Here is a 21,376-nt window from a genome sequence, read left to right as displayed (position 1 = left end):
CCCCATTTTTTTCTGATTCACTTTAAGTGTGAGGGGTGGTAGTATTTATATCTGTGGCGTTTATGTCGGTTGATACGTTGCAGGTAGGAGTTTTAGCCACATATGTTACTATTGTCATCTATGGGATTTGATTTGGTAGTATACACCCTATACAGTGTTTTCCACATTATATATACAAGGTACCCACAGAATTTTCAAATTAAAATTCCCTGTATTTTCTCTGAATTTTCCCTGTTGTAAAAGATTTTTCCCTGTCCGATATCGATGATTTGTTATTATATACAAGGGCCTCCTGCAACCCCCAATAGCTGCATCTTACCTCTAAATACAATAATCAACATATTGTGACAATATATATATACATGCATGTGTATACATTTCAACTCATTAATATTTTATCCCAGAGTTCCAGTTACTGTTAATATTGTCATTGGGGAAAACATCAGGCATTATGTTGTATTATAACTCAAGGCATAAAATTTGAAATTTTTAGACAACCAATATGTCTTTCATGTGGTTTTAGTGTTTACACAAATGATTTTATTCAGTAGTTCAGATGCAAATGAAAAGGTTAATAGGCAAAGATATTCAAAAGAGTGATTTTCATAGCTTTTCTCCTATCATAAATACGAAGCTACCAGGTGAAAATACAAATTAGGTTTGTTTGTCCTAACCCGGCCGACCGACCCACGAAAATCTGGTTTTTTTTTTAACCACTTTCAATTTAGGCTTAAACAAGTATAATATTGATCTGTAGATGGTATTTGTCAAACATTTCAAAACATCGATATAATGTAACAAAAATTTATTAACGTTAGTTTTGATTTGGTAGTAATTAGAAATTCTGTCAAATGCTATTCACAGTAACGAGAACACTATTTTCCCTCAACACGAGATGTAGCGCACCGCGGTACATGTTTGTAATATATGGTATATGCTCTTGTGACAGGCAAAATGGGTTTTAAACTAAATCAATATAACAGTAGCTGCACAGGTTAATATTAGCAGTCATGTTGTCCGACACTAAGTATAGTAGCTGGAATGACATAGCAATTGCTATTAATAGACCCAATTCAGTCCGAAAGAAGCTACAGTACGCGAACCAACCATAATTGCGTCTAGACGGCGACTCCGTCCAAGCTAGACGGCGTCTAGACTAGTCGGCAAAATTTTAAAATTTCCTGTTTAGACGGTTGATCGGCGGTAGCTGCAGACACTGAAAACGTGCACGAGCTACTTGATTTGAGCCTCTAAGCTTTTTTTGTGGGTTGTCAATTGCCACTACATGATGTTATGAAGTAAAAAAAAAAAATATATATATATATATATATATATTTATTTCACGTGGGTTTTTTTTAAATCGCAATTGACGTGTTTACAAGGCATTCGCACTACATTGAAAATAATAATTAAATAATAGATTTTTATTAACCAATAGCCCTTGTAAATCGTTCAGTGGGAAACGATTACAATAAACAAACAATGAACAGGAGTGTATGGAGAAGGAAGAGTTCTTCGGTTTACTAAGGAAAGAAGTGAAATCGAGAGAAAAAGGGGGAAACGAAAGAATAAGCTTGCTTTTGCGTACGTGATAATTAGCACAGCAGTGGACAGTTCATTTCATTTGTGAGGGGATGTCGAATCTGTTTTTACGTTTACTACATTTAAAAAAGTTAAATAAATAATAATAATAATAAAAGAGAAAATTATAAAAATAACTGTTTTTAAAAGGGGGGGGGGGAGGGATACTGCGTGTTAATAAATATTTAAAAATAATAATAAGTTTGCTTTTGCCTACATGACGATTGTCATGGGCAGCTATGGATATTGTTTTATTTGTCGGAGGGAATCAGGTTCCCAGGTCCGTAGGAATAATATCTGGGAGAGGGTGCACAACTTAGTGGGGGATCACATAGTGTGGAGATGGGACACAGGCCATATTTTTACTTTATTTTTGTCCTCGAGTGCAAGCGGGGCGGGCTTTTTCTCGAGCTGTTGTTGTTTCAGGTTTATTCTCTCTACCACCCATTTATATTTTCCTCCATTAACTATACCAATATTACCTGTAAACGCTCACCGCCGATGTGACCAACGATCGCGGGTTACATGTCGTTTACGAGTTTTGTTCAATAAATGTGTGTTGGCATGATTTCCAAAATGAACATGGGTACAGGTTTTATCTGGAGCTATTGTTGTTGCAGATGTATTCTCTCTAACACCCATTTACCTTGTACTCCACTAATTGTATCAATATTACCTGTAAACGTGTACCGCCGATTTGACCAACGATCGTTACATGTCGTTTACGAACTTTGTTAAATAAATGTGTGTTGGCGTGATTGTTGCAGATGTATTCTATCACCCATTTACCTTTTCCTCCACTAATTGTACCAATATTACCTGTATACGTTTACCGCCGATTTGACCAACGATCACGAGTCGTTTCGTCTGCGAGCTACTTTGTTAAAGGGACATTCGCGACTTTGCTGCAATTTTTAAGATGTTATTGACTAACAGATACTTTTTAACGATTGTAATTACATATCAAACATATTTTTCTGCATAAAATATTAGTGGCTGTATATTAAACGTGTTTCTGATCGTTCTAATATTTGTACTAGGTTAAATTTCATTTTATTTCCTAAAATACTGTTATTTTCGTATGTACGAAATTATTTGAAGACAAAATCCAGTTTGGGCTTCTTACAAATATTAAGACGACCAGAAACACATTGAATATACAGACACTGATATTCTAAACGAGAAAATATATTAAATATGCAAGTTTAATCGTAGAAATATTTTATTAGTCGGAAACTTCTTATAATTTTTAAGATGTTATCGACTAACAAGAGACCTTTTAACGATTGTAATTATATATCAAATATATTTTTATGCATAAAATATTAGTGGCTATATATTAAACATGTTTCTGATCATTCTAATATGTGTAAATTTCATTTTATTTCCTAAAATATTTTTGTCCCTTTAAGACAAATTCCAGTTTGGGCTTCTTACAAATAGAAACACATTGAATATACAGACACTGATATTTTGAACAAGAAAATATATTTAATATGTAAGTTTAATCGTAGAAATATTTTATTGGTGGGAAACATCTTACAATGCAGCAAACTCAGGAATGTCCCTTTAACACAGGCACCAAGCGTTAGCAAGCAGAACAATACTGTCGAATTACGTACTTTACATGAACATGCACGCTCTTTGAACTGAATACACATTACGCAATACGGTTTTATGGCTCTTTGCTGTGTAGCTTTGTACTTGCTTTGGTGGTCTGTATGGAGAGATGGTAAGAACACATGTACGTACACCTGGTTGTGATGCAATACACATGAACACCTGCATACATGTGCATGTGCAGATGCGGACAATGACATAAAAACAAGTTTGACAACTGGATTTTGAATACGGGGTTGTTGGGGTTTTTTATTTTTGTTTGTTGTTGGGTTTTTTGGTATGTTTGTTGTTGTTGTTTTATCTGTTGCTTTGATATTGCAAGGACTGTGCGGTCATGATCAAGCTTCATTTTGTCAATCCAATCTTGGAATAGTTGTAGTCCTCTTACTGCCGGTGCAGGAAGGATGAAGTTGTCTTGTGCCTTGCTCGGACGCATTCATTTAAGTCTAGAATCGTGGTCGATCCCCGCCAGTGGGATTATGTCTCGTTCCAGCTACTAAGTATGTACTATCATGGGGGGAAGGGGGGATATTTATAAATAATAAAATTTAAGTGAAAATATTTTATGTGTTTTTTTTTGGGGGGGTGGGGTGGGGAGGGATATAGCCTATAACAATGACCGCGGGGTGTATTTGAAAGGCGTGGAGAGGGTGGGGGCATGGTGTCGGTTCCAATGGCCTGGGAGATGAAAATAAATATATTTCACGGTCTGAACCTGCTTCTCTGAGAAAAGTTTGAATTTCAGGTGTTAAAATGTCACATTCCCGGCCTTCTGAACAGAGTAACTGGAAAAGTGGGAGAATGAGGACTATTATGTCGGTACCTTTTAGGATATAAAAGGGACATTCCTGAGTTTGCTGCATTATAAGAAGTTTCCGACTAATAAAATATTTCTACGATTAAACTTGCATATTAAATATATTTTCTCGTTTAGAATATCAGTGTCTGTATATTAAATGTGTTTTTGGTCGTCTTAATATTTGTAAGAAGCCCAAAGTGGATTTTGTCTTCAAATAATTTCGTATTTTAGGAAATAAAATGAAATTTAACCTAGTACAAATATTAGAACGATCAGAAACACGCTTAATATAAAGCCACTAATATTTTATGCAGAAAAATATGTTTGATACGTAATTACAATCGTTAAAAAGTATCTGTTAGTCAATAACATCTTAAAAATTGCAGGAAAGTCGGGAATGTCCCTTTAATAGTTACATAGTAGGAGGGGAAGGGGAAATGCAATACATTTAGTCTAATTCAACCAAACAAGTGAACACTAGATTAACAGTTGGGCACAAATTTAGAGGGTTCACCAAAAATAAAAATTAAAATGCAGACAGTGGTCTCAAAATGTGCAATTTAAATAGGACTTGACCTGACTGAAATTTTAAATGGAGTGCTTTCATAATCAGGTTAGGTCAGGTCATAGGGTTTAACGTGCACATTCAGAGCAAGCTGTTTTAGCGCATGCCTGTCATGGGCACAGGTGCCGGCCTCAGCTGGCTCCTCCGTCCAGGACAGGAAAGGGTTGGGGTGGGTGGGAGAGGGGACTGTCTGCACTGGCAGGTGTAAGAGAGTAGCACGTCCAATCGGTAGCAGGTGGGGGTGGTTTTGGTGCTATGGCATTTGGGATATCCCGTAGGATTAAGCCAAATTGAATGTAGGAAATTTGACGCATTTTTGAACGGTCCGCCTAAATGGAAATGGAGAGTAGCTTGTTACTGGGACCTTGTTGGAGTTAAGATGTCTCCCTAGGTTGCCCATAGTGGCCCTTAAAAGGGCCCGATCTGTTCAGAAAAGGAAATATTCACTTTGTTTCACACACACACACACACACACACACACCGATTGCCACATTTAGTAAAAATTGTAGGCATTAGGACAAATATTGTTAAAATAGCAACTGATTCAAAATTGTAAGTACAAAAATACTAAATAAATTAAGAATAAAAGTACACAATATTTCAACTCAATATCTTGGTTGAGTGCTCGCTTGCGGTGCTTGGGTCGCATGATCGAACCACCTCGGTGTATCCATTCACCTGATTGGATTTTTTTTTCTCGTTCCAACTAGTGCACCACATCTGGTCAAAGGCTGTCATATGTATTTTCCTGTCTGTGGGAAAGAGCATAAAAAAGATCCCTTGGTGCATCAGAAAAAAAAATGTAGCAGGGTTTCTTCTGATGACAACGTGGTGTTTGACATCCAATAGCCTATGATCAATGTATTCTAGTGGTATCATTAAACAATGCACTTTAACTTCTAACAATATTAAAGTACAGATAAATGTTCATAAATGGTATATTTTTAAAGAACACCACAGTAAAAACGAGTAATATAAATAAATATTATGTAGCGGCTTCGGTGGCCATCGGTCTACAGGCTGGTAGGTACTGGGTTTGGATCCCAGTCGAGGCATGGGATTTTTAATCCAGATACTGACTCCAAACCCTGAGTGAGTGCTCCGCGAGGCTCAATGGGTAGGTATAAACCACTTGCACCAACCAGTGATCCATAACTGGTTCAACAAAGGCCATGGTTTGTGCTATTCTGTCTGTGGGAAGCACAAATAAAAGATCCCTTGCTGCCTATCGTAAAAAGAGTAGCCTATGTGGTGCCAGCGGGTTTCCTCTAAAAAACATAAAATATTGTCAGAATGACCATACGTTTCACGTCCAATAGCCGATGATAAGATAAGAAAATCAATGTGCTCTAGTGGCGTCGTTAAATAAAACAAACACACTTTACAAATATTATGTAGTAACACGAAAATAACTGCGATTTGGCTTAGATGATAAAAACGTTCTCAATTTCATGTCGGCTTTTTTCTCTGGACCTACAAGCCCAAGTCAAAACTAAAACAATGTTTATTTCTCAAGCAGCTCGTGCGTCTTGTATCAGGGACAGTTCTAACATTGTCTGGGTCACCATAATGGATTAAGTACTAGCCAGTGCACTGTTCGACAATTAGTCTTCGAAATAATTATTATCTTTTGGATATAAATTAATAAATTAATTGTGCTAAATAATACTAACTACATTTTTAGGGGTGATTTTAAAATGTCAATGCAATAATTTGAATAAACAAAATCATGGGCTCCGTTTTTTTCGATGTTTGATCTCCCCGAGCAGTATGGTCTAATCGTGTGTGTGTGTGTGTGTGTGTGTGTGTGTGTGAGAGAGAGAGAGAGAGAGAGAGAGAGAGAGAGAGAGAGAGAGAGAGAGAGATAGATAGATAGAGATATCAGATGACGTCACACTGTTGCAGCATGCCACCTTCATTGTATGTGACAATCGGTTGAATCGACCGTTGCCAAGCATGCAAATCAGGCCAGTTGTTCAAAAATTAATCACTGTGTAACCATTAGTTAAGAGAAATTATTAAAACCAAATATTAAATGATTTCAAAGAATTTTTTTTTGAAAAATATTAAAAATTTGACTTAGAACAGCATAATTAAAAATATATTAGGCTAACCCAGCAGTGGCAGTAGGAAGCTGCCAAAGGGGGGGGGGGGGGGGGGGGCGCACACCTATACACACACACACACACACACACACATATATATATGCATGGATCATCAAAGGGGAGAAACAATCATCACACTGATGGTCAGTGTGGGGATTCTGTTTCCAAGTTTCGTGCAGGGCCGTATTATCAACAAGGCTAACTACGCTGAAGCCTACGGGCCCCACAGGTACTAAGCTCGTCAATTTTTATTTATTTCTTCTTAAATCTTCTTTTTTTATTTATTTACTTTTTTTTTTTTTTGCTGAGGCACTGTAGTGGGGTGAAAGATTGAAGTACCGGAAGGGACCCGAAGCCTTGTGGCCCGACCATGGGTTCGTGTAATCCACTACAATACCGTTCAGCTGGTATAATGTATTCTAAACAAAATAATATACTGGACACTGCTTGTGGTTCTATAGAATACTAAATGTGATATTTCACAAATTATTGTTGATACCTGTCACACTGAGTCCAGTGAATTGCTGCAAGTTGTACTTTCAGGAAAACGTTAGTATTTTCAGTTAAATTTCCCATAAATTAATCACAGACAATTTCCAATAGAGTCATAGGGTTGTACCTGCACATTCAGAACAAGATGGGCGCAGGTGCCTCGGCCCAGGAAAGGAAAATGGTTGTGGTGGGTGGGAGAGGGGGCAATTTTGATGCTATTGAATTCTGAATATTCCGAGCACATTGATTATTAATCATCGGCTATTGGATGTCAAACATTTGGTAATTCTGACTCGTAGTCAATAGAGGAAACCCGCGATATTTTCTTAATGCAGCAAGGGATCTTTCATATGCACTTTCCCCACATACCACGGCCTTTGACCAGTTGTGGTACACTGGTTGGAACAAGAAAAAACCCAATCAGTTGAACGGATCCACTGAGGTGGTTCGATCCTGCGACGCAAACACCTCAAGCGAGCGCTCAATTGACTGAGCTAAATCCCGCCCCTTCTTGAAGGAATTTTTGCGTATTTTAGAACAGTTCACCAAGCAAACAGTATAACATTGTTAACATTTATGAGTTTGGTGGAGTTCTACATTTATAGGGTTATTTAAAAAAAATTACCATACTGGGGGGGGGGGGGGGGGGGGGGGGGGTTGAAGGCATTGCAATTGTAGTACTCGTTCCGATAATAAGAAGAGACCTACGCTTCTACTTGGGTCAGAAAAAGTGGCGGGGGTGGGGTTGTGGCAGTATCAGTTGTGGGTAGCATAACGGTAAATAATTATTGGGTGGAGGGGGGTATTTTTCGGGGTGAGGGTAGGAATAGTCTGTAACTCATTTTGGTGAAAACAAAGTCCCCTCCGATTACATGCCACATAAATGATGTATAGACTTTCTTCTCTCTTTTTTGTTAATTCAAGATGTCTGTGGGTGCATTCTGGGATATTTAATTTCATTATTCATTATTGGGGTGGGTTAAATTCTTTAACCATTAAATGCGTTTTTGGTTAATATATCTTGATGATTTTATTTTATTCTATAAATACATAAAATATATCACACACTACTGTAACGGTCTTTTTTCGTTGTCTTCTTATTATTTGGCTTTTAACTTACTGTATTAAATACCTGAAAAAGAGAAAGAAATCCAATGACAGTCCAAATATCATAAATTAAAAACAAAGTAAATTAAGTGTGGATGAAACCAATCTTCGTCATCTCATTTATTTTTTACTTTATTGATTGATTGATTTTTCTAGGAAGATAGGACAATTTACTGTCATCACTGCTGATAGATCGCAACTATATAAATAACATCCAGGCGCGGATATAAGTAGGTTTTTTTTTTATTAAAGCAGAGTACACACCTAAAATTTCAGTTGCTATATGTAGTACCGTAGCGTCATCTTCCATGTATATATTTACCATCGGTTGATGCCATGCGCATATGGTGTCGATTTTTAAAAATTATTATTATTAATTTCTTTTTTTAACCAAAGATCCACAGGGTTTTTTTTCTATCAAATTTAGATAACGTTATTCTTATCGAGTCTTACCCATTGTTGGTCCCAGCACGAGGAATTCGCACCTCCACCCCCTGGCCTAGTTCTGCCTTATCGCTGGCCCAATGACACCTATTTTCTCCCACCTTTCACAATTACCGGCCATCCCATATAACACGTGGAAAAGAGGGAATTAACACCCATGCACGGTGTGGTGATTTGCTTCCTTTGAGTCGGTGTATTCGAGACGTCTGGAGTCGGTGTATTCAAGACGTCTGGTGGTTTGCTGTAAGGCAGGCATGCAAAACAAGACCGTAAAAGAGAAATGTTTTGCATACTTTGGATTGTGGTTAGGTTGTGAGGAGCATAATTGTATATAATTATTATTATTTTTGCTTTTTAAGCCTGCAACACATTTTGTTCGATGATGGGGACCTAGGTACTATGCCTACACAGTTTTAATTCAGTATGTGAGTAGATGAATTCTAGGATATTTGATTTCATTATTCATAAATACAGTCAGAAAATATACTAGATACTAAGTTATAAAGGTCTTATTTCATCTGCCGTATTATTTTATTTTTGAACTTACTGTATTAAACACCTATATGGGGGGGGGGTCCAGAAAGTGAAAATATAAAACAATAAATATAGCGTGGATGAATCCAATCTTCAGACTGCTGTTGTTTCTCCACTCCCGCTGCACTGAATTTTATGTGCTTAAAAAGGAACAGCTGCGAGACAAAATTTGAATTAAAATGTTGTTGTTGTTTGGGGGTTTTGTTGTTGTTTTTTAAATCGTCACAATATTGTAAATACTAATCAAAGTCAAAACTGATATATTTGAAGAAAAAGACCCTAATAAAAATCAAATAAAAGTAAATAACACCTGAAATAACCCCAGAACCCCTCTATCTGTGTGTGTGTGGGGGAGGGGGGGGGGGGGGGGGGCGGCGAGTCGCACACACCAGACAAACCTGCACACAAATTACTTTCGTAAATCGGGTTGGTAAACGCACAACTGTGCATGTACGGTTATTGGAGAGAAATGGCCTATTTTATGATTACACGTTTTTCCAAATCAAAATCAAATGAACATGTAAATGACAGCCCTATATAAAACCCGCACTCGGTCCTTTTGTAATTGCTGACACGTTTTGAGTTATTAAAAGAAAACTCCTAGACAAAATAACATAGGACCATTGGTAAAAAAGATATACTAGTAAGCATACTGGTACAGCTATTGGAACACAGGTAACTGAGGGATATATGGATATATATCCCGCAACAACAACAGTCCCAGATAAATCAGGTACCCAAGTTTCTTTTGGAAATCACGCCAGCTCACAATAACTATTAACAGGAGTTATGAAACGAAACAACAGGTGATCGTTGGTCAAATCGGCGGTAAACGTAATATTTGTACAGCAAGTGGAGAAAGGGTAAATGGTGGCTAGAGAGAATACACCAGTAACAACAGCCCCAGATAAAACCTGTACCCAAGTTCCTTTTTGAAATTACGCCAGCTCACATATTAACAAAGCAGCACACAAACGATCGGCGATAGTTGGTCAAATCGGCGGTAAACAAGTATACAATGTTATTAATACAGCAAGTGGAGAAAGGGTAAATGGTGGCTAGAGAGAATACACAAGTAACAATAACAGCCCCAGATAAAACCTGTACCCAAGTTCCTTTTTGAAATTACGCCAGCTCACATATTAACAAAGCAGCACACAAACGATCGGCGATCGTTGGTCAAATCGGCGGTAAACAAGTATACAATGTTATTGATACAGCAAGTGGAGAAAGGGTAAATGGTGGCTAGAGAGAATACACCAGTAACAATAACAGCCCCAGATAAAACCTGTACCCAAGTTCCTTTTTGAAATTACGCCAGCTCGTGTGATGCACGTGGAAACTATGGAATGTGTTTCGGTGTGTTGATAAACAGACCTGAACGTTCTTTCTAGGATGTCTGTGGTCAAAACGTATGTTCGGTCTAATAGTTGATATTAACATTAATATTTCAGGTTCCCCTACTTTTTTGGAAGAGTATATTATGAAAATCAAATTTATGACCATATTTTGAATTTGAGAGAAATGGAAGAAGAGCAGAAGGAAATGTACAAAATATAAAAATTAAAGGAGGGTGGAAGGCCCCCCTCCCCCCCAAAAAAAAAGAAAAAAAGAAAACATGGTTATTGTATAGACTAGCCCGAGTATTCTGCCTATCATCGCATATTGGTTGACTTTGCGAAAAGACGGGTCACCCGTATATTAATATTATTATACCTATTTTAATAAAGATTTCAAGATATCTAAAATCCTAAATTGGGATAACATTTCTGTATTCTTTTTATTTCTTCATCAAATGTATCGATTGCATTGATATTGCCAGGTGATAAAAAGTTTTGTTTTTGTAAAGGCATAATTTGGAGCCCAAGATAAATGATTTTAATGATGAACACTACCACTTCAATTGTTTTTATAAGTGGTGATACCCCAAAAATGAAAATTTTATAGAGAATCGCCGAATAAACAAATGACAGTAATTAAAAATCATCAGTTACGACCAACTACATCTGCAATTGAGAACAAAATATCAGACAAGAGTTAGTAGACACAAAAGACAGAATGACAGTTCTGATCACGTGACAAATTTGATGCCAAATAAGTGGTTTTTCAGTCGGAGATTGCCGAAACGATAAAAATAAAGTGTTATTGACGAAAATAAAATATAACTTTGCATAATTGTGTGTATCAAACATACAAATGAATACTGGTACGAGACACAACAGAGGCTGTTAAAATAGCGTTAAATTACGTTACGGTAACTATTGTAAGCTACTGAAGTTTTCCACATAGCAGCTTGTTTTCTTTGACTGATCGATTTGTTTTCAGTGTGAAAAAAAAAGTGTGCAATGGGTACTGTAAAATATAGCAGGATGCGGGAAAATAAAGAGGGGTGGAGAAAAATAAAGGGGGCTGCAAAACATGAACGCGGGGTGGCAAAATGCAATAGCGGGCCAGCCGCCCCGTTTAAATGGAGCAGCGAGAACACTTGTCACAAGATAAACAAAACTATATATTCAATTCGTTTACTGCTTTAAGCTACAAGCTTATCAGCACAACATATTTACACAGTATATATAAACACACAAGAGAATTATTATTATATACAACGAAGCACATGCTTTTGATCTAACATATTAAGTAACAATACATTAAAATATATAAACCAAAAGATATTAAATAAGTACATGCATGGAAGTAATGCATTCACAGTTATAACATGTGCGTCTGAAAAGTAATAACTTTTATAATATTAGACAACAGATGAGTGCTGTAACTTGTATGCCAAACAAATATATTTACCAAAATTAATTAAATCTTTAGTGTTTTGGGTTTGCATCAGCTGTATATATTTATAGACAGAAGGATTTCCTCTGTAGTAGAACGTGATATATCGTTCTCTTAAGTTTTGGAATAATGGGCAAACTAGCATATAAAACCATTCGACCCTTTGTCCGCCCCCAAGTATCAGGATACAACATGCCCCCTACCAACCGAAGAATGAAACAATATTATTCGACAGTACGACACTAACAAAATATGAAATTACTCCATGGTGGATACAGAAATCTGAATAAAATGGGGTGGGGAACAGGAATTTGAAAAAAAATGGTGCGAAATGTTGTAGTTCGCTAAATTTCATATCTGTCACTAATTAATATTACATTCATTCATGTATGGGATCTCTATATATATATATATATATTATTTTTTTTTTTAAATCGGAATATATAACTTAAAATACTGGGCAAACAGAAAATTAAAAAAGTACCGATTCCAAATCAATTGATTTCATTGAAATTGGGCGGGAAGTAACCAAGAATAAGGTAATAACGTTGAAATTTCATTTTGACGTCGATTACTTTGATGTTGAAAAAGTGACGTCATTATAATGCTGTAGTTTTACATGATATAATTAAGATAGAGCACAAATACATGATATTTAGTTTTTTACGGTTATTACCTGTTAATTACCAAAATATAAGAGAAAACATTTGTAGGTTTTCTCATGTGACGGCTCATATGCATAGCAATGAAATATATACATCTACGGAAACTAGGGATGTGTTCCGACAGTGTGAGGTACCAAAACTCTTCTCCCCTGTGCGTGCTGTAACCTCACCGTGGTGCAGGGGTGTAACATTCTCTTTGAGAATGGCCAATACAGCACAAATTGAAGTTTAGAGTAAAAGCCAGTATCTATCTGTGATATTTGTATTTGTATTTTTGCACAGTTCTTTACACTGTTTTTATTTATATCTTGAAGTTTTCTATTGATGTTGATCATCACCTTATTTGTTTCCATTACCATAGTTTGACACCCAATAGCTGATGTATTTTTCGTGCTGGGGTGTCGTTAAACATTCATTCATTCATTCATTCCAAAACTCTTCAAATTCCAGGACAGAGTGCACAAAGTGCCACTGCCAGTGTTTAAAGATCATGTTTTGTGCCCAACCTCCGCTGTCCTGAAGTTTCTCAGTATGGCAGGTGATCTTCCAGAAAACTTTCCAGCTTTTTTTTTTATGTATACATTACCCTTCTGCAAGTTCAGAAATAAATTACAACAAACTCTGAGATGTTTAGGATATAGTACAACACTGTACAACACTCTCAGCCTTGGAAATGGTGGGGCCAGCATTATGGACAAATTTAAAATAGTTCAGGGACTTCACCCATGTACCTAGTCACCCTACCCCTACTATGGACTGGGACAGTTAGTGTTTTATAATGCCTACACGTATGTAATCTTTAATATTATGTTCTAATAACATACATGCTATATAGTTGATGTGTAAGTGGCTACACGCATGCCGTTTGTAGAATAAATAGTATTGCCTGAGATGTTGTGTTTTAACTTTACTCAATGAAATTAATTTTAGGTCGACAATGGTTAAAACAAGGGCAGAAATCCTACAGCTGCACTTCAGAACATGAGATCGATTCGGCTGCGGTTGGTCAGTCGGCATTCCAACCAGATAATGAGAATCCAAATATTTCCACCTTTTGTTGGGGATTCGTACGTGTTTATTATGTATGGCAATGATTGGTACCATGGTTAGGTTCTGCAGACTGATCTAAATGATATGAATAAACGCATACCCTTCATATCAAAGCACAAAGTTCGGCGTCAGATCATCTCAAAATTGTCATCAAAGTTAGGTAAAATATGGATTGCATTTAAAGAGTTAATTATACCACTTATAGATAGATCATTTACTTAAAATAATCTTTACAATTGTTTTAATTTTATTTTTATATGAATGAATGAATGTTTAATGATACCCCAGCACATTTTATTTTTAATACATATACGTTACCATGTGACAGCAGCTATGCAATCAGCCACTGATTGTCACTTGCAGCAAACATGTTACAGATGCATAGAAAATAGTTTGGAGTAACATTTGGCAGAACAATTGTAGTCTTTATTTTTGCAATAAAAATATATTACTATAAAAAATAGTATATTCATCACAATGTGTCATTGATTTTATGGAGCATTTATCCAGATTAAGGTGGAAGAATTATCATTTCTTATATTAAACTCATAATTAAGTTAATCGGTTTCAAATATGTATATTTATGTCCTAATTTGGTATATCTTTCAACAAAAGAAATGCCTGTTTTGTACTAAAGACATCAACCATGAATACTTCTTTATGTTATTGAAAGACATTATGTACTGTATACAGGGCTGCACAAATTAAAAATTTGCAAACCTGAAAAGGGTTACGCCAAAAGATTTTGCATAACCTATTTTGGTTTGCATAACCTGTTTTTTTCTTCTTTATAATTAAAAAAACACAAAAAATTACTTAATTTTGAGAAATGAGCGTGGCAATGGTAAGTAAAAAGTATATGTATACAAATGTTTAAGAGATTTAAAAATAACAATGATTAGGACTAGTGTAATAAATTACCAAAATATAGTGAATGTGAGGCTTGGCCTATTATATAAAACACATCATCATGTGTGCATAACTATGTGTGAATAAATAAGAATTCACTGCAAGGCAATCTCTTACCATTAATTTTATAATAATTTTCAGGGTTGGAAAAATGTTTTAATTTATTGGTAGCCCACCAGGCTACCAGGTACCTTAATTGTGGTAGCCCAGCATCATATTCTGGTAGCCCCGAAATATTCTTATACAGTATTATCTATGCTTTATATTTCAGATTCTGATAATTATTTTCAAGAATAATAAAACTACAAATAAACATTATCATTTGTCTCATTTATTACTAAAGAAAATATATAATACAAGCATGTCATTTGTGCAGGTAGAATATTTTCATTCTGTGTCTGTGCCGTCTGTGCTTTCCGACTGTATATTGACGAACACAACTTCCTCTACAATGGAACCCTCTTTCCTTAATCCTTTCTGTTTATATTCATTTATAAGTCAGACATCATCTGAGAGATGAGAACACCTACCAGGGCTGTACATTGATTAAAATCCTGGTGTGTGTGTGTGTGTGTGTGTGTGTGTGGACTACATTTTATAAACAATGAATGAAACACTATACAAATTAAACCCTGATATGTGTATGCTATTTTCTGGAGTAAAAAAAAAAGTGAGATTCTCAGAGGGCAACTGTCCCCCCACCCCCCAGAGGGTACGCCTTGCCTTCGATAAATGGTTAAAGTACCATATTTGACCGGAAATAAGCCATGGGGGCCAAGACAACTTGTGAGCTTAGCATGGGATGGGCTTATTCCCAGACAAGGGGCCAGTTTTATTTATTTTTTAAAGAAGATAATAATAATAATAATAAATAAAATAAATAATAATAATTAAATGACCCAGGAAGAAAGCAACAACCAAATTTTTTTTTCAGTAACACATCTATTGATTAGGGTTCCATTTGTTATTAAAGGTAGGGTCAACTAAAATAAGAGCCTTATGTTTTGGAAAGATGCATACCTGGACCACCAACACAAACTGACACTTTAACAAATGAAAAACGCGTGTAATTTTTTAGTTAATAAAAAAACATGATTATTCCTGCTAACTGGAGCAGCCATTTTGTTTCGTTTTTGTGACGTCCGGTGGTATAGCTTGGGGCGAAGTGACGTCAGCTCCGTCCATCTCCTCAATGTACAGTGTAAACAAACGCACTAATTTACGACACGGAGCTTCTCTTTCATCAACCTGACTTGTAAAAAAACATAAATGACTTGATACTATAATAAACTATTTAACTAAATATATTTCAGGTTGCATCAATAGAACGAAATGGAGTTATAGTATATAGCATATTATTAGGCCTATTGGTAGGGTATATTCGAGCAAAAACGATGATACCCAAGTGATATTTTTCTTTTCTTTGGGATTACGTAATTGGTAAGTTTTGTGATTTTAGATGGGAAGTCTATTTAATTAAGGGTTTTACAGAATTACTTACTGTAATAAAGCAGGACGGTCCATTACAATTTGAGGTTATCACACAATACCCTGTGATCTTAATAAAAGAGGCACGTCTGTTTTAGTGTGTCTAGACACAGTGTCTGGGGACCGTCTAAATATACACCTGCTGATCAGGAACCGCAGGTACAGGCCACGGAAAGAAAAGACCAATTAACCAAGAAAACACTCCGATTATTATTTCAGTAAGTGGGTTAATTTATGTACAAAACATAATACAGTTATTTCAACACTGACAATGGTGGTTTATTTTGTATTGAAAAATAAACCACATATACACATTGCTGTGTTACTGGGATGGATATTATTACAGAACATTGCGATGCATCCGCAAAAATCAGGTATGTTTTGTTTCTTCAGTTCGAAGACTAATTCCTGACGTGACACGTTAGGTATTACGTAACCACCAGATCGCCAGAGGGCGTATTCACTGGGATGGTACAAAATGGCTACACCCGTTATATATAATAGCCGTCACATTTAACCGTTTAATTAATTAACTATACGATTATACTTGTTGATATTAAGCAATAATGTGCATTATATATAGTTGAATATGCATACCAGGCCAAATGCCTTAATTGTCCCCTCCTTTAATAAATAATAATTATTTATTTAATTAATTAATTGTTTTGTTACTAGTATCTAATTATAAGAAACACATCTTCTATGTTACAATTACCTACCAGTGCTGTTTATTTATATCCAAAAATTAATGCTGAGAAGAATTACAAGAACAGCAATTAACAACAAACTCAGTAGTGTATTAAAGTGCTTTTCCAGACCATACACTAATATTTCAAATTCCACAATTAAATGCCTTCTTAATTCATTGCAATATTTTACACCGATATGTAAATATGTAAATTCTCAGTAAAAACATTTGCCTGTAAATAGCCGTGATGTCATGAAGGGAACTCGCTTCACAGAAACCTACCACAAGATGACTTCCAGCACAAGAGAAAGTGTGACCGATAGCGACTGCCAAGCTCAATTATCATGCGATTATTCTTTCGATGATCAATAGTGTAGTAATGACGACTGGACTAATATTTGTGCAACACAACAAATAATGCTGTATCAGTTTGAACCTGGAACATCTTCCGAAGAACCACCGGCCTGACAGATGACGATGAAAATGGTTGTGGAGACGGCTTACCACTAATTTACAACTTTTATTCCTGTTTTGTTCTTTAGATTTTCGTGCAAATTATTTTGCTACATTGATGTTCTAGTACTTGTGATTATTTGACGTCAAACATAGCATTGTTGTGGTATTATAGGTAGTACTAAACCAAATACATATAACTTCCGGCTGGGTCAAAGTTCAAGGTGCACACCACAAATCCTGTGATTGGTTATAAATGTGAGTGTGTTGGTTGTAAAAAATAATAGTTTCATCTGGGTAAAAAAAATATGCAATTTTATTTCATCTAGTACCAATGTGTCAAGTAGCCTTGTGCTTGAAACATGTATGGGGTACCTGTAAACAAAAGTACTAGAATTTTGTGCAGAACTAAAGTAGTCATAGACGCTACCCGTTATGTCAGATCCCTTACCGAAATGACTTATATTTTTCACTTATAAGTGAAGTATAAGTCGTTAATACTTTTCAAGTATAAGTGACTTATAAGTAAACGATTAGGATTTTGTATGCAAATGAGGTATCACTTATACAAAGTATATGTGACCTATAAGTGAAGTGTTAACCATATATATAAGTGAAGTGTAAGTCATTCGCTTATATTTAACAGAAGTGTTAGATATATATAAGTGACTTATAAGTGAAGTACCAGGTATAAGTGAAGTATAAGTGATTCACTGATATTTAACACAAACTGCTGTATAAGTAAAGTATAGGTGAAGTATAAGTGATTCACTGATATTTACAAACATTGCTGTATAGTGAAGTATAAGTGATTCACTGATATTTAAAAAAAAATGCTGTATAAGTGAAATATAAGTGAAGTATAAGTGATTCACTGATATTTTACAAAAAACCCCACTATAAGTGAAGTATAAGTCATTCACTGATATTTAACAGAAACTGTTGTATAAGTAAAGTATAGGTGAAGTATAAGTGATTCACTGATATTTTACAAACATTGCTGTATAAGTGAAGTATAAGTGAAGTATAAGTGATTCACTGATATTTACAAACATTGCTGTATAAGTGAAGTATAAGTGATTCACTGATATTTTATAAAAACGCTGTATAAGTGAAGTATAAGTGAAATATAAGTGAATATCAAAGGTTGTGGTATGTTCTGTCCTGTCTGAGGTAAGATCATATAAAAGATGACTTGCTGCTTTTGAAACATGTAGAGAGCTTCCTCTGAATACTAATTATCAATTTAATTTTTTACATCCAGTAGCCAGTGATGAACTAATCAGTGCTCTGGTGACATCATTAAACAAATGAAATTAGGCAGCAATCTGTCCCTGGAGGCCAAATTTCAATATTCTTAGGTAATTTCTGTATTAATGCGACTGACCCTATCTCCACCCACAGAAATGGACACCAATTTTGGTCAAGCTACCAACTGGTAACAAATGTTTTGTCAAGAAAAAGAAAAAGAAAAGAAAAAAGAAGAGTGAAACAACAGGTTCAAAATCCATGAATACCATGGGAATTCTCATGACCCATTTAATTCAAATAATTGTTTTAAAAAGTTATTGTTCTTATGTCACCAGTACAGTATGACAGCACTTCCACACCCTATCTGTAAACTGTCAGCAAGACATAAAAATTGAAGCACAATAGTCTTTAACAAAGTAGTGTTTCATTCTTCCCGAAGTGACCCACTAATACATGTATATCTGAACAGTATATGCAAAGAAATATTTTATAAATAATATAAATGAATATTTATTTTTAAATGTTAGATTGGATTCTCTCACATCCCTTTTTTCAGTTATGTCTTGTTCAGTGCCATCTTGATATATGTCATCCAACATTCAGATGGGATTCTGCAAAAGAAAAACATATTTCATATAGTCTGAATAGATCTGCTATGTAATTAGCAATTGTTTAATGTAAACATTTAGTTCTTTCTATTAGTTTTTAAAGACTAAGTTAGAGAATCACAGCCTACCAAGTTTCAGATGTGGGGAATCAAAACTTCAGGAAAAAACAAACTTTCAGTTAAATTTTCAATTTTACTTCTAAAAATAATAGTTTAAAAAAATATTCAATCAAATCTCTAGAATAAACGTTAATTTTTGTATTAAAACAGACTTTGAAATATTCAATGTTGAACTTTAATTTAATTAAGAAGAAACCAGAAAATAAAATACATACATGTATATACATATATTTTTAAACTCTTAAGTTCTGGAAAGTACTAGAAAGAATCATGCAAATAAGTAATAACTGTTTATAAATTTCTCTGATTCAACTGATTATGTTTCCATAAGTTTCATGTATTTGTATGTACATGTTGAGGATATTAAAGCTGAATCGATGATCAACTTTAATAAAACATCAGTCAGACTGATTTGTTCAGTACATGAACCATTACAACATGTATGCATCTGGTGATATATTATAACTGGTGAATAAATGAAAACATCCATTTTAATTTTGCATTTTGTAAAAAATATGATGACCCTAGGTTTTTCTTTTGGTGTTCTTTGTAGCATCTTTATTTTTCTGAACAATAGGTATTCTGACTTTAGAACAGTTTAATGTAAATGATATTAACATGCAATGATTGGGCTTATAAAAATTAATATGTGTATTAAGCAAACATAAAAGCTAACAAAATATGTTTCATGTTACTGTTTAAAATGTCAGTCATTACAACTGCCCCCATTTCCCTTGGGCTTTTAATTAGAACTGTGTGAAGTAAATTAATTACTCCCAGTCTGCTAGAATTAGAGATACACATCCTTTTGATAAGACAGGTACAAAGTGATCAGGTGACAACTCCCATTCTCCTATAGACATTTTATTGCCCCAATTAGTGGAGCTATGTAATCCCTTTGTAAGGTGATATCTGAAGACTTTCAGTGTTTGTGAATTGCAGAAGTTGATGAACATTACATAAATTATTTTAGTTCATTTAATCAAAATATATATATATATATATATATATGATGCTTTTCAAGTTGGTTTTATCACATAAACTGTTTTAATGTACAATGGCAAAAATGTTCCTCCATTGCTCCTATAGTCACAATGATCAAAATTATATTTATTAAAAATTATAACTTATTAATACTTCCAAGCTATTAATTGATCATATGGATTTAAAAACTTTAAAATTTGCCTTGACATAAAAAAAAAAAAAAAAAAAATCATGTTTGTTGGTAACAGAGGGAAACCACAAGTATATTTTAATTAATTACTACTAATTACTTATAATATTTAAATGTAAACAACAACACACCAAACCTTTATGTTACAAAATAACTATAATCAGCACTATAGTTTGAAAACTATAGTTGTATTCACTAAATGAAATGTCTATGCACATGCATTAACATAAATGAAGAGAATTTATCAGACAAAGGAATGCCGCCATTTTGTCTATTTGAAAATCCAACAATGATTGTAATGCATGGTTTTTAAATGAAAAACATGAAGTGTTTAAAATTAAAAAATAGGTGCTACATGTAGTCATATACTTACCAAATTAGTTTTCCTGTATGATAGACTTGTTCCACGGACATGAGGTATAGTCTTAACAAAAAAACATGTGCACAAAGAAAATGTCCAGGTGCCGCCATTTTGTTTTTTTTTCTGTAGTTTCCTTCTACTGACTGGAGACCCACACAGTGGTATCTGAATTAAGTCCTTTTGAAGTTGCACCATGGCAAGGCTATTAATCTCAGGATTTTGCACCTCTCATAATAATCCCTTGTTCTATCTGAATTCCTGATGTCATTGTTGTTGTCTTTGTTTTTCTTTCTTTTTTTAAAGTTAATTAACTTTTTTTTTATATGTAAATACAAATTACTATTAATAGATAAAATAAATCCATACTGTAATAAACATTGAAATGGAGCTCACCTCCACACACACACCCCCACACCCCACCCCCTCTACACCCCTCTGCCCTACAGCTATAATTTTACAGATATTTATTGTGAAAGGTGGGTCTATTTAAGTGAGGAGGTAGCATGGGATAATTATAATCATATAGCATCATGTGTATTAATATTAATATTAATAATTTTTAAAATGATTATTGGAAAT

At 34.8% G+C, this 21,376-nt stretch overlaps 1 protein-coding gene across 1 annotated transcript in view; it reads right to left on the bottom strand.

Moving 5' to 3' along the window:
- LOC121367147 overlaps positions 1–21,376 on the bottom strand; it is a 145,126-nt gene that overhangs the window by 37,127 nt on the left and 86,623 nt on the right. The window lies entirely within an intron of this gene.

The sequence above is a fragment of the Gigantopelta aegis genome, unplaced genomic scaffold, assembly GCF_016097555.1.
Source record: "Gigantopelta aegis isolate Gae_Host unplaced genomic scaffold, Gae_host_genome ctg947_pilon_pilon:::debris, whole genome shotgun sequence".
In the NCBI taxonomy this organism is placed as follows: domain Eukaryota; kingdom Metazoa; phylum Mollusca; class Gastropoda; order Neomphalida; family Peltospiridae; genus Gigantopelta; species Gigantopelta aegis.
This window is presented reverse-complemented; position numbering and strand designations above follow the sequence as displayed.